The following is a 12,500-nucleotide window of genomic DNA, read 5'->3' on the forward strand; positions in this document are numbered from 1 at the left end:
GGCCAGCCCGTGGTACAGGCCAGGGAGAAGTACGTTGGTGAGAGCGTGGAGGCGCTGTTGCGGCTTCAGCGGAGCTCGGGAGATGACGTCAAGCTGCTCCACCAGGTGGCGACGTGGATTGAAGACACAGCGACCCGCCGTGGAGAATTGCAGCCCCAGGTACCGGAAGGTTTCACCCACACGCAGGGCAGGCATGGTGGTATTGCCTGCTGTGAAGGTGACATTGCTGTCCACCTTCACCTTCTTCTCGCGCCCTGACGCGACTAAGGCGAGGGTGAAACACTTCCGGGCGTTGATCTGCAGCCCCAGGTGGGCGAGGGCTGCGGTAGCTGCGTCGATGAGGGACTGCAAGCCCCTCGGGGTCGCTGCAAACAGCAAGACGTCATCTGCAAAGGCCGCAGCGTTGACTCTGCGACCGAGGATCCGAGCTCCGATGTGGGAGGGCAGTTGGCCTAAAACGTAGTCCACCGCAAAGTTGAACAGGAGGGGGGAGAGGGGATCGCCCTGGCGAACGCCCCGTCCTGGCTGCACAGACACGCCCACGCCGGCGCCGTCCGCTATCACTGTCGTGCTGCCCTCGTAGCACCGCTCGACATACTCGACAAAACAATCCGGCAGGCCATGCGCCTTCAGCACGGGGCGAAGGGCAGCATGATCTACCGAATCGAATGCCTTAGATACGTCGATCGATGCCACAAAGACAGAGCGGCAGGAGCGAACTGCGTCGGTGAGAGCAGTGTCCAAGATGAAGGTATTTTCCAACATCCCATCCCGAGGGATGAATGCCCGCTGACGTTCGTCCACAGCACATGCGCGCATCAGGCGTGACGCGAGAACCTTGTGAAAGGTCCGCGCCAACACCGAGCAGACCGTAATGGGGCGAAAGTCAGCGGGGGATGTTGGTGCAGCCGTCTTCGGGAGAAGGGACGTTCGCGCGCGAAGCAGGCGTTCCGGAAGGGCGCGGGCCAGAAGGAAGAGATTCATCACTTTCACCAGGACTTCGTGCGGCAGGCGCCGCAACTCCGCTGGGGTAAGGCCGTCCGGCCCGGCTGCTGATCCCCTGGGCGGCAACGCGGCGGCGACCTCCTCATGTGTGACCGGCCCCCATAGGCACTCGGGAGCGACAGGCTCCGAGTGCGGGAGGAGGCGGTCACGAATGAAGCCCGCGGTGGAGATGGGCTTCTTGGTGAAGAGGTCCGCCCAGAAGTCCAGCAGACCAGGGATGGCAGGTGGCGGCTGGAGCAGGGTGCCATCCAAGAGGCCGCGCACGCAACGTGCACGCGACCGTCGGAAGGCATCCTGCGTTCTCGCGTACTCCCAGCGGCGCCGCTTGCGCTTCTGCGTCGGCGGCGCGGCAGGCGGCCGCTTCGATGGTTGGCGCGGCCGCTGTGTCCTGGTGATCGATCTCTCCCCTCTGGACCCGACCGACGCAAGGGCATCCGGGAGCATGCCCAGGATGACATCGGGCGGCGTGCCCCGCCCCAGACCTATGACACGATCCAGGGCAGAGAAACGCTGGGCGGAAGCGGGTAGCCCCGCCAGATGCTCCCAGATGGCGGCGTCAGTCGGCCCCTCCGGCGGCGGCCCGGTGGTGTCGGCCGCGAAGTCCTCGGCTGCGTCGACGGGCGGCGCAGCGGCCTCGCCCGCGTCAGGCAGCGGGCTCGCTGCTCCCCGGCGGGACGCCGGCTCTTCCCCCCGACCGATCTCAAGCGCCTCCATGAATTGGCGGACAAGCTGCTTGTGGGCAGCTTGCCGCCGTCGGCACTTGATTGCCTCAAGCGTTCGGTCGGGGAACATCCTGATGAGCTCTTGATTTACAAAGAAGAACCGGGCGTCCCTCTCGAGGAACAGTTCGGCCTCCGCCTTGGCGAGCGACAGGACTTCTTCCTCCGTCCACCTCGCGCGATGCCTCTCCGTGACGATCTCCGCGTTGGCGGCCGCAAGGTGTTGGCGGCGGCGATGGACCCCGAGACCGTTCTTGGTGGTGAAGCTGCGGTGGCACTCACTACAGGCGTATACAGCTGCAAAAGTTACAAGATTTTCGGCACGGCCGGTTGGCCGGCTAGGTGCTGGGGGAGTTGGGGTGGCACCTTCAGCGGAAGGGCCACCACTTTTTCTCTGAATACTGCCCCCAACTAAAAAAAGGGATAGTGCGAGGGGGGGCTGGTAACCCCCCCAAGCCCCTGGTGCGGTCTTCCACTCTGCGAAAATCAGCGGGCCCACGAGAAGGGGAGAAGACCGCAGGAGAGGAGAGGCTAAGAGGGCTAGGCCCATGTATTGCGCATCACTCTCCCTGTAACCATAACCCAAGGAAGGCACCTCGCAGCAGCAGCACGACTACATCAAGACCGCACTTCGAAAAGCCAAGTCCGGATGCAGCCACACCGCCGCCACTTGGCCACCTTAAGAGAGTCATAGTTACTCCCGCCGTTTACCCGCGCTTGCTTGAATTTCTTCACGTTGACATTCAGAGCACTGGGCAGAAATCACATTGCGTCAACACCCGCTAGGGCCATCGCAATGCTTTGTTTTAATTAGACAGTCGGATTCCCCCAGTCCGTGCCAGTTCTGAGTTGATCGTTGAATGGCGGCCGAAGAGAATACGCGCACCCGCGCGCCCCCGGAGGAGCACGCTAAGGCGGACGCGGCCTCGCAGCAAGGAAGATCCGTGGGAGGCCAAGGCACGGGACCGAGCTCGGATCCTGCACGCAGGTTGAAGCACCGGGGCGCGAACGCCGCGCAGGCGCGCGCATCCTGCACCGCCGGCCAGCACGAGGCCAACCAACGGCGAGAGCAGACCACGCCCGCGCTAAACGCCCGCACTTACCGGCACCCCTACGGCACTCACCTCGCCCAGGCCCGGCACGTTAGCGCTGACCCACTTCCCGACCAAGCCCGACACGCCCCGATCCTCAGAGCCAATCCTTATCCCGAAGTTACGGATCCAATTTGCCGACTTCCCTTACCTACATTATTCTATCGACTAGAGGCTCTTCACCTTGGAGACCTGCTGCGGATATGGGTACGAACCGGCGCGACACCTCCACGTGGCCCTCTCCCGGATTTTCAAGGTCCGAGGGGAAGATCGGGACACCGCCGCAACTGCGGTGCTCTTCGCGTTCCAAACCCTATCTCCCTGCTAGAGGATTCCAGGGAACTCGAACGCTCATGCAGAAAAGAAAACTCTTCCCCGATCTCCCGACGGCGTCTCCGGGTCCTTTTGGGTTACCCCGACGAGCATCTCTAAAAGAGGGGCCCGACTTGTATCGGTTCCGCTGCCGGGTTCCGGAATAGGAACCGGATTCCCTTTCGCCCAACGGGGGCCAGCACAAAGTGCATCATGCTATGACGGCCCCCATCAACATCGGATTTCTCCTAGGGCTTAGGATCGACTGACTCGTGTGCAACGGCTGTTCACACGAAACCCTTCTCCGCGTCAGCCCTCCAGGGCCTCGCTGGAGTATTTGCTACTACCACCAAGATCTGCACCGACGGCGGCTCCAGGCAGGCTCACGCCCAGACCCTTCTGCGCCCACCGCCGCGACCCTCCTACTCGTCAGGGCTTCGCGGCCGGCCGCAAGGACCGGCCATGACTGCCAGACTGACGGCCGAGTATAGGCACGACGCTTCAGCGCCATCCATTTTCAGGGCTAGTTGCTTCGGCAGGTGAGTTGTTACACACTCCTTAGCGGATTCCGACTTCCATGGCCACCGTCCTGCTGTCTTAAGCAACCAACGCCTTTCATGGTTTCCCATGAGCGTCGATTCGGGCGCCTTAACTCGGCGTTTGGTTCATCCCACAGCGCCAGTTCTGCTTACCAAAAGTGGCCCACTTGGCACTCCGATCCGAGTCGTTTGCTCGCGGCTTCAGCATATCAAGCAAGCCGGAGATCTCACCCATTTAAAGTTTGAGAATAGGTTGAGGTCGTTTCGGCCCCAAGGCCTCTAATCATTCGCTTTACCGGATGAGACTCGTACGAGCACCAGCTATCCTGAGGGAAACTTCGGAGGGAACCAGCTACTAGATGGTTCGATTAGTCTTTCGCCCCTATACCCAGCTCCGACGATCGATTTGCACGTCAGAATCGCTACGGACCTCCATCAGGGTTTCCCCTGACTTCGTCCTGGCCAGGCATAGTTCACCATCTTTCGGGTCCCAACGTGTACGCTCTAGGTGCGCCTCACCTCGCAATGAGGACGAGACGCCCCGGGAGTGCGGAGGCCGCCGCCCCGTGAAGGGCGGGGAAGCCCCATCCTCCCTCGGCCCGCGCAAGGCGAGACCTTCACTTTCATTACGCCTTTAGGTTTCGTACAGCCCAATGACTCGCGCACATGTTAGACTCCTTGGTCCGTGTTTCAAGACGGGTCGTGAAATTGTCCAAAGCTGAAGCGCCGCTGACGGGAGCGATTATTCCGCCCGAGAGCATCCCGAGCCAACAGCGGCGCGGGTCCGGGGCCGGGCCAGGTAGGTCCGTCATCCGGGAAGAACCGCGCGCGCTTGCCGGGAGCCCGAGCGCCCAAAGGGGCGAATCGACTCCTCCAGATATACCGCCGGGCAGCCAGCCAGGACACCGGGGCTCTGCCCAACAGACGCGAACCGAGGCCCGCGGAAGGACAGGCTGCGCACCCGGGCCGTAGGCCGGCACCCAGCGGGTCGCGACGTCCTACTAGGGGAGAAGTGCGGCCCACCGCACACCGGAACGGCCCCACCCCGCGGCGAGTGGAAAGGCAACCGGACACGACCCCGCCGCGGATTGCTCCGCGCGGGCGGCCGGCCCCATCTGCCGAGGGCGGAGGCCTGTGGCCGGATGGGCGTGAATCTCACCCGTTCGACCTTTCGGACTTCTCACGTTTACCCCAGAACGGTTTCACGTACTTTTGAACTCTCTCTTCAAAGTTCTTTTCAACTTTCCCTCACGGTACTTGTTCGCTATCGGTCTCGTGGTCATATTTAGTCTCAGATGGAGTTTACCACCCACTTGGAGCTGCACTCTCAAGCAACCCGACTCGAAGGAGAGGTCCCGCCGACGCTCGCACCGGCCGCTACGGGCCTGGCACCCTCTACGGGCCGTGGCCTCATTCAAGTTGGACTTGGGCTCGGCGCGAGGCGTCGGGGTAGTGGACCCTCCCAAACACCACATGCCACGACAGGCGGCAGCCTGCGGGGTTCGGTGCTGGACTCTTCCCTGTTCGCTCGCCGCTACTGGGGGAATCCTTGTTAGTTTCTTTTCCTCCGCTTAGTAATATGCTTAAATTCAGCGGGTAGTCTCGCCTGCTCTGAGGTCGTTGTACGAGGTGTCGCACGCCACACCGCCAGCCGGCTGTGCACGCTACCGAGTAAGTACCGGTATGCGAACCGCCAGGCGACGGGCGCGCATCGCACGTTTCAGGAGGCGCGGCCGGCCCCACAGGCGGCCGCGACGCTCCCAGGTCTGCGAAGCGGGGCAAACGCCGCGCGCTTCAGTATACGTAGCCGACCCTCAGCCAGACGTGGCCCGGGAACGGAATCCATGGACCGCAATGTGCGTTCGAAACGTCGATGTTCATGTGTCCTGCAGTTCACATGTCGACGCGCAATTTGCTGCGTTCTTCATCGACCCACGAGCCGAGTGATCCACCGTCCTGGGTGATCTTTTCTTAGTTTCCACTGTCTCTTTCAAGACAGTTGCATAGGCGGGACGTAGGCGTGTGGCGGCCCCTGTTCAAGCGTTCTGTGTCCAACGGCCTCACGGCCGATGGGCGTCGTACGGCTCCACACCGGAGCGGACAGGCAGTCGGGCGAAAGTCATTCAAAACCGGCGCCAGGCGCCAGGTGCCGCAGGCCAGCCGCTCCAGCGCTTCAGCGCTCGTACCACACAACATTGGCGTTAGTTTTGAGAAGCACGCGTGGTTCCGCACGCGGCGCACGGCTACTGCGAGCCGTACAGGTAGCGTGTTGCGCGACACGACACGCACATCGAACGACATGCAGTCTAGTCGGTAATGATCCTTCCGCAGGTTCACCTACGGAAACCTTGTTACGACTTTTACTTCCTCTAAATGATCAAGTTTGGTCATCTTTCCGGTAGCATCGGCAACGACAGAGTCAATGCCGCGTACCAGTCCGAAGACCTCACTAAATCATTCAATCGGTAGTAGCGACGGGCGGTGTGTACAAAGGGCAGGGACGTAATCAACGCGAGCTTATGACTCGCGCTTACTGGGAATTCCTCGTTCATGGGGAACAATTGCAAGCCCCAATCCCTAGCACGAAGGAGGTTCAGCGGGTTACCCCGACCTTTCGGCCTAGGAAGACACGCTGATTCCTTCAGTGTAGCGCGCGTGCGGCCCAGAACATCTAAGGGCATCACAGACCTGTTATTGCTCAATCTCGTGCGGCTAGAAGCCGCCTGTCCCTCTAAGAAGAAAAGTAATCGCTGACAGCACGAAGGATGTCACGCGACTAGTTAGCAGGCTAGAGTCTCGTTCGTTATCGGAATTAACCAGACAAATCGCTCCACCAACTAAGAACGGCCATGCACCACCACCCACCGAATCAAGAAAGAGCTATCAATCTGTCAATCCTTCCGGTGTCCGGGCCTGGTGAGGTTTCCCGTGTTGAGTCAAATTAAGCCGCAGGCTCCACTCCTGGTGGTGCCCTTCCGTCAATTCCTTTAAGTTTCAGCTTTGCAACCATACTTCCCCCGGAACCCAAAAGCTTTGGTTTCCCGGAGGCTGCCCGCCGAGTCATCGGAGGAACTGCGGCGGATCGCTGGCTGGCATCGTTTATGGTTAGAACTAGGGCGGTATCTGATCGCCTTCGAACCTCTAACTTTCGTTCTTGATTAATGAAAACATACTTGGCAAATGCTTTCGCTTCTGTTCGTCTTGCGACGATCCAAGAATTTCACCTCTAACGTCGCAATACGAATGCCCCCGCCTGTCCCTATTAATCATTACCTCGGGTTCCGAAAACCAACAAAATAGAACCGAGGTCCTATTCCATTATTCCATGCACACAGTATTCAGGCGGGCTTGCCTGCTTTAAGCACTCTAATTTGTTCAAAGTAAACGTGCCGGCCCACCGAGACACTCACTCAAGAGCACCCTGGTAGGATTGCAACGGGGTCCGCCTCGGGACGCACGAGCACGCACGAGGCGCGTCGCACGCCTTCGGCTCGCCCCACCGGCAGGACGTCCCACGATACATGCCAGTTAAACACCGACGGGCGGTGAACCAACAGCGTGGGACACAAATCCAACTACGAGCTTTTTAACCGCAACAACTTTAATATACGCTATTGGAGCTGGAATTACCGCGGCTGCTGGCACCAGACTTGCCCTCCAATAGATACTCGTTAAAGGATTTAAAGTGTACTCATTCCGATTACGGGGCCTCGGATGAGTCCCGTATCGTTATTTTTCGTCACTACCTCCCCGTGCCGGGAGTGGGTAATTTGCGCGCCTGCTGCCTTCCTTGGATGTGGTAGCCGTTTCTCAGGCTCCCTCTCCGGAATCGAACCCTGATTCCCCGTTACCCGTTACAACCATGGTAGGCGCAGAACCTACCATCGACAGTTGATAAGGCAGACATTTGAAAGATGCGTCGCCGGTACGAGGACCGTGCGATCAGCCCAAAGTTATTCAGAGTCACCAAGGCAAACGGACCGGACGAGCCGACCGATTGGTTTTGATCTAATAAAAGCGTCCCTTCCATCTCTGGTCGGGACTCTGTTTGCATGTATTAGCTCTAGAATTACCACAGTTATCCAAGTAACGTGGGTACGATCTAAGGAACCATAACTGATTTAATGAGCCATTCGCGGTTTCACCTTAATGCGGCTTGTACTGAGACATGCATGGCTTAATCTTTGAGACAAGCATATGACTACTGGCAGGATCAACCAGGGAGCTGCGTCAACTAGAGCTGAGCAGCCGGCCGCCCGGGAGTGTGTCCCGGGGGCCCGCGCGAACACGCAAGCGTCCGCTCAATTATTCTGCAAACAGGAGGAGGCTGAGCTCCCCTGCACAATACACCTCGAAACCCTCTCAGGTCCCGGCGGCGCGCAGCGCCGTCCTAAGTACTTGGTCGGGTTCGAGAGAGGCGCAATCGCCCGGAGTTTGGCGAGTAGACGCTTTAGGTGCGACCACCCGTGCTCCCAACTGAGCTTGCCGCTGCCGACAGAGGCCCGGGAGCGTGCTGTCGTGGCATTGCCGGCGGGAGACAACACGCGCCACCTACGGTGACCGGCAGCTCCAACGCCAGCGCCACAGAAGGACAAAAGCCCCACTTGGGTGCCGAAGCGAACTCTCCCAGCACAGCGCACGCGCCAACACGTCCGCACAGCTGCGATACAAACCACCTGCGAGAACCGCAGAGGCGACCGAGCAGCAGACGGCGTCGCGGCGCCGAGCGCCGGGCGGCGGCGCATCCTCAGCGCACACAGTCCTCAATCGGACCAGCACACTGCAGATGTCCACCGCGCTTCGCACCGGGCCCGCGAGGACCTACTTTGGCCGCACGGCGCCGCGTGCAGGGTGCGCCGGCGCGCAGCTGCGCCGCCTGCCGCCTCCGTCGGCCGGCGCGCCTGCCACTGGCCGCCCCCACCAGCCGGCTGTAGCGCGTGCGCCCACGCACCGCGCGGCCAGCACGCCGGGAGGCCCCCCCTCACCGGCCGGGGACGGTCCCACCCAGCCACCGCCGCGTATCGCTTCACACCCAGATGCCATTCACGTTCGTGGGCATGGTGGGTATCGCTGGAACAACCGGTTGGTAGCTCAACCGATCGTCGCCATCACTGATTCACCTCTAGCGAGAACAACCGCACCACAACGGTTTACCAGTTGTTCATTTGCATAACGTCACCAGCAAACGTAGGCGTCCATCGCCATTTGCAAATTCAACGATTGTTGCATGCCTGTGTCAGGTGTCACGACACACTATGTCTGCCCACATACACGCAACAACATGTGCACGCTTCGCGAACACGTGGAAGGTGGCCCCCGTACGTATGCGATGTCCATTGCGCGAACGACTGTCAACCGGCCTCTGTCGCATGTCGCAGATGTGGAACGCAGTGCACCATGCTATCACGGTGTGTGAGAAGAGACGACTACGTCTGACAACACGCGCCACTACATCAACAGACGGCTCATGCTGATCGCCATCCAGGGCATACCACACTGCAATCCAGCTCTTATAGGGAGACGACACGTAGCTGAGTGCACAACATTTGGACCGCATGGTTCGCCGTTGTTGGCGCAGTCGTTGTACGGTCACATGTACCACGATGTATCATTCAGTACATGAGGACCAATGTGCAGTACAGTGTGTGATTTGGACGTACAACATCAGCGGACAGTTGACACAGGCCGTACCACAGCGTAGGCTAAGTGCTTCGCACATGCGAATGCCAATGAACAACTGCAAATGCCAATGAACAACTGCAAAGGGCATTGAGCATGTACGTCCTGCTGCCATCCACATTACAGTGTATAGCTGCAAGGTGTTTAACATGAAGCGATACACTGGGGACCGGGCAGTGCGAGTAGCAAACTATATTGCGGGGGTTGCAGTTAGGCAACACTACACTAATTTAACGCGTCGTATGACAATTACAGAGCAGGTTAAGGCCCAACGTGTGTTGGGTTAAGGCCCAACGTGTGTTGGGTTAAGGCCCAACGTGTGTTGGGTTAAGGCCCAACGTGTGTTGGGTTAAGGCCCAACGTGTGTTGGGTTAAGGCCCAACGTGTGTTGGGTTAAGGCCCAACGTGTGTTGGGTTAAGGCCCAACGTGTGTTGGGTTAAGGCCCAACGTGTGTTGGGTTAAGGCCCAACGTGTGTTGGGTTAAGGCCCAACGTGTGTTGGGTTAAGGCCCAACGTGTGTTGGGTTAAGGCCCAACGTGTGTTGGGTTACGTTAAGGGGCAATGTGGGTTACGTTAAGGGGCAATGTGGGTTACGTTAAGGGGCAATGTGGGTTACGTTACGGCGCAATATAGGTTACGTTACGGCGCAATATAGGTTACGTTAAGGCGCAATATCGGTTACGTTAAGGCGCAATACAGGTTACGTTAAGGCGCAATACAGGTTACGTTAAGGCGCAATACAGGTTACGTTAAGGCGCAATACAGGTTACGTTAAGGCGCAATACAGGTTACGTTAAGGCGCAATACAGGTTACGTTAAGGCGCAATGCAGGTTACGTTAAGGCGCAATACAGGTTACGTTAAGGCGCAATACAGGTTACGTTAAGGCGCAATACAGGTTACGTTAAGGCGCAATACAGGTTACGTTAAGGCGCAATACAGGTTACGTTAAGGCGCAATACAGGTTACGTTAAGGCGCAATACAGGTTACGTTAAGGCGCAATACAGGTTACGTTAAGGCGCAATACAGGTTACGTTAAGGCGCAATACAGGTTACGTTAAGGCGCAATACAGGTTACGTTAAGGCGCAATACAGGTTACGTTAAGGCGCAATACAGGTTACGTTAAGGCGCAATACAGGTTACGTTAAGGCGCAATACAGGTTACGTTAAGGCGCAATACAGGTTACGTTAAGGCGCAATACAGGTTACGTTAAGGCGCAATACAGGTTACGTTAAGGCGCAATACAGGTTACGTTAAGGCGCAATACAGGTTAGGTTAAGGCGCAATACAGGTTAGGTTAAGGCGCAATACAGGTTAGGTTAAGGCGCAATACAGGTTAGGTTAAGGTACGACATAGGTTAGGTTAAGGTACGACATAGGTTAGGTTAAGGTACGACATAGGTTAGGTTAAGGTACGACATAGGTTAGGTTAAGGTACGACATAGGTTAGGTTAAGGTACGACATAGGTTAGGTTAAGGTACGACATAGGTTAGGTTAAGGTACGACATAGGTTAGGTTAAGGTACGACATAGGTTAGGTTAAGGTACGACATAGGTTAGGTTAAGGTACGACATAGGTTAGGTTAAGGTACGACATAGGTTAGGTTAAGGTACGACATAGGTTAGGTTAAGGTACGACATAGGTTAGGTTAAGGTACGACATAGGTTAGGTTAAGGTACGACATAGGTTAGGTTAAGGTACGACATAGGTTAGGTTAAGGTACGACATAGGTTAGGTTACGGTACGACATAGGTTAGGTTACGGTACGACATAGGTTAGGTTACGGTACGACATAGGTTAGGTTACGGTACGACATAGGTTAGGTTACGGTACGACATAGGTTAGGTTACGGTACGACATAGGTTAGGTTACGGTACGACATAGGTTAGGTTACGGTACGACATAGGTTAGGTTACGGTACGACATAGGTTAGGTTACGGTACGATATAGGTTAGGTTACGGTACGATATAGGTTAGGTTAAGGTACACATTGTTGTAAGGAAAGGTTTAATGGGGGGCGGGGCGGGGCGGCCGGTTTGTTGATTGTGATTATAGTAAGTGGATGCCTGCGGCATCATCTGATTTGCCACGTCAGGATGCACCTTTGGCTCATGACAGGCGGCGCTCTCATTCCATGCTTGTGGCAGACCTGTGTCTTTCATTCCTGCCATTGTTTGTGTGCTGTGAGAGGAGGCAGTATTGTGATGTTGGGTGCACCCCTGTGTAGGACATGTGTGGGTGTTGGTGGCTTGGCTGAGCAATGGTGGTTGTCGGGTGGGTGGGATATTCTGTTTTCTGAGTGGACCTCCCAGTCTGGTTATGACAGTGTGGATTGTCTAATGTGGCGGAGAGGATGCACTGGGTGTTGTTCCATGCTGGTGCTTACATATTGTCTGTGTGCGTGTTACAGGCAGAGAGTAGTGCGTGATAAGGGTGTGTGGCTGACGTGTGGTTGTGATTGTGAGCAGAGTCTTTCAGCATGTATACGGACAGTTGTATACATTATCTGTATTCTGATGGCTCTATCTATTACTAATCAGCGCCGTGTATACGTTTAATCCGGTTCCAGTCGAAACTGTTGTATCTCTGTACATTAGTGACACGGCGAGCCCGCTATGTAGTTACTCGTCTCGGCAGCTTCCACCGGTGTATGGCAAATGATTATAAGGAATCAGTCTAGTCGTCAATACCGATGGTGTGACGTCACATGTCTGGGGTGGGGGACGCTGCGCCCTTCCGGTGGGTCATGGCCTAGAAAGACTCTTCCCACGCAGGGGGGCGTGGACTGTCATTGACTCTTCCAGGTAATATACTTGCCGTACGTTCTTGCGACTGCGAGTGCAACGCTCACCGGTACCGACATGGATGGAGCGCCTCCTAGCTGACCGCTCAGCATCGGCATTCGTACAGAGAGCAACGCGGTCGCGTCTCTAGCTCGTAACTGGTACAGCCCGCAGCTCATGTATAGGGACAGCGGGAATGTCGCATATTGGAGATAACTCTTCATGAAACGCATGTTATAGGGGTGGATTGCACATTGCGACTGCGGGAAAAGTCCGCCGTTCATCCGCTGGAGTTGCGAGTTGGGCGGTTGGAGTGGGGCGCAGGTGGAGTGATTGCCGGTCCACGATTTCGTGCGGCAGAGGCGCTG

General features: G+C 57.3%; 2 non-coding genes across 2 annotated transcripts; both read right to left on the reverse strand.

Annotated features, from left to right (window-relative positions):
• Positions 1-5,474: 5,474 nt before the first annotated feature.
• On the reverse strand, positions 5,475-5,629 carry LOC124558528. Its single transcript, XR_006968790.1, has one exon. It is a non-coding gene; the product is annotated as a 5.8S ribosomal RNA (ribosomal RNA).
• Positions 5,630-5,980: 351 nt separating this feature from the next.
• Positions 5,981-7,890, reverse strand: LOC124558536. Its single transcript, XR_006968797.1, has one exon. It is a non-coding gene; the product is annotated as a small subunit ribosomal RNA (ribosomal RNA).
• Positions 7,891-12,500: the final 4,610 nt, after the last annotated feature.

Source organism: Schistocerca americana, unplaced genomic scaffold, assembly GCF_021461395.2.
Source record: "Schistocerca americana isolate TAMUIC-IGC-003095 unplaced genomic scaffold, iqSchAmer2.1 HiC_scaffold_1011, whole genome shotgun sequence".
In the NCBI taxonomy this organism is placed as follows: Eukaryota; Metazoa; Arthropoda; class Insecta; order Orthoptera; family Acrididae; genus Schistocerca; species Schistocerca americana.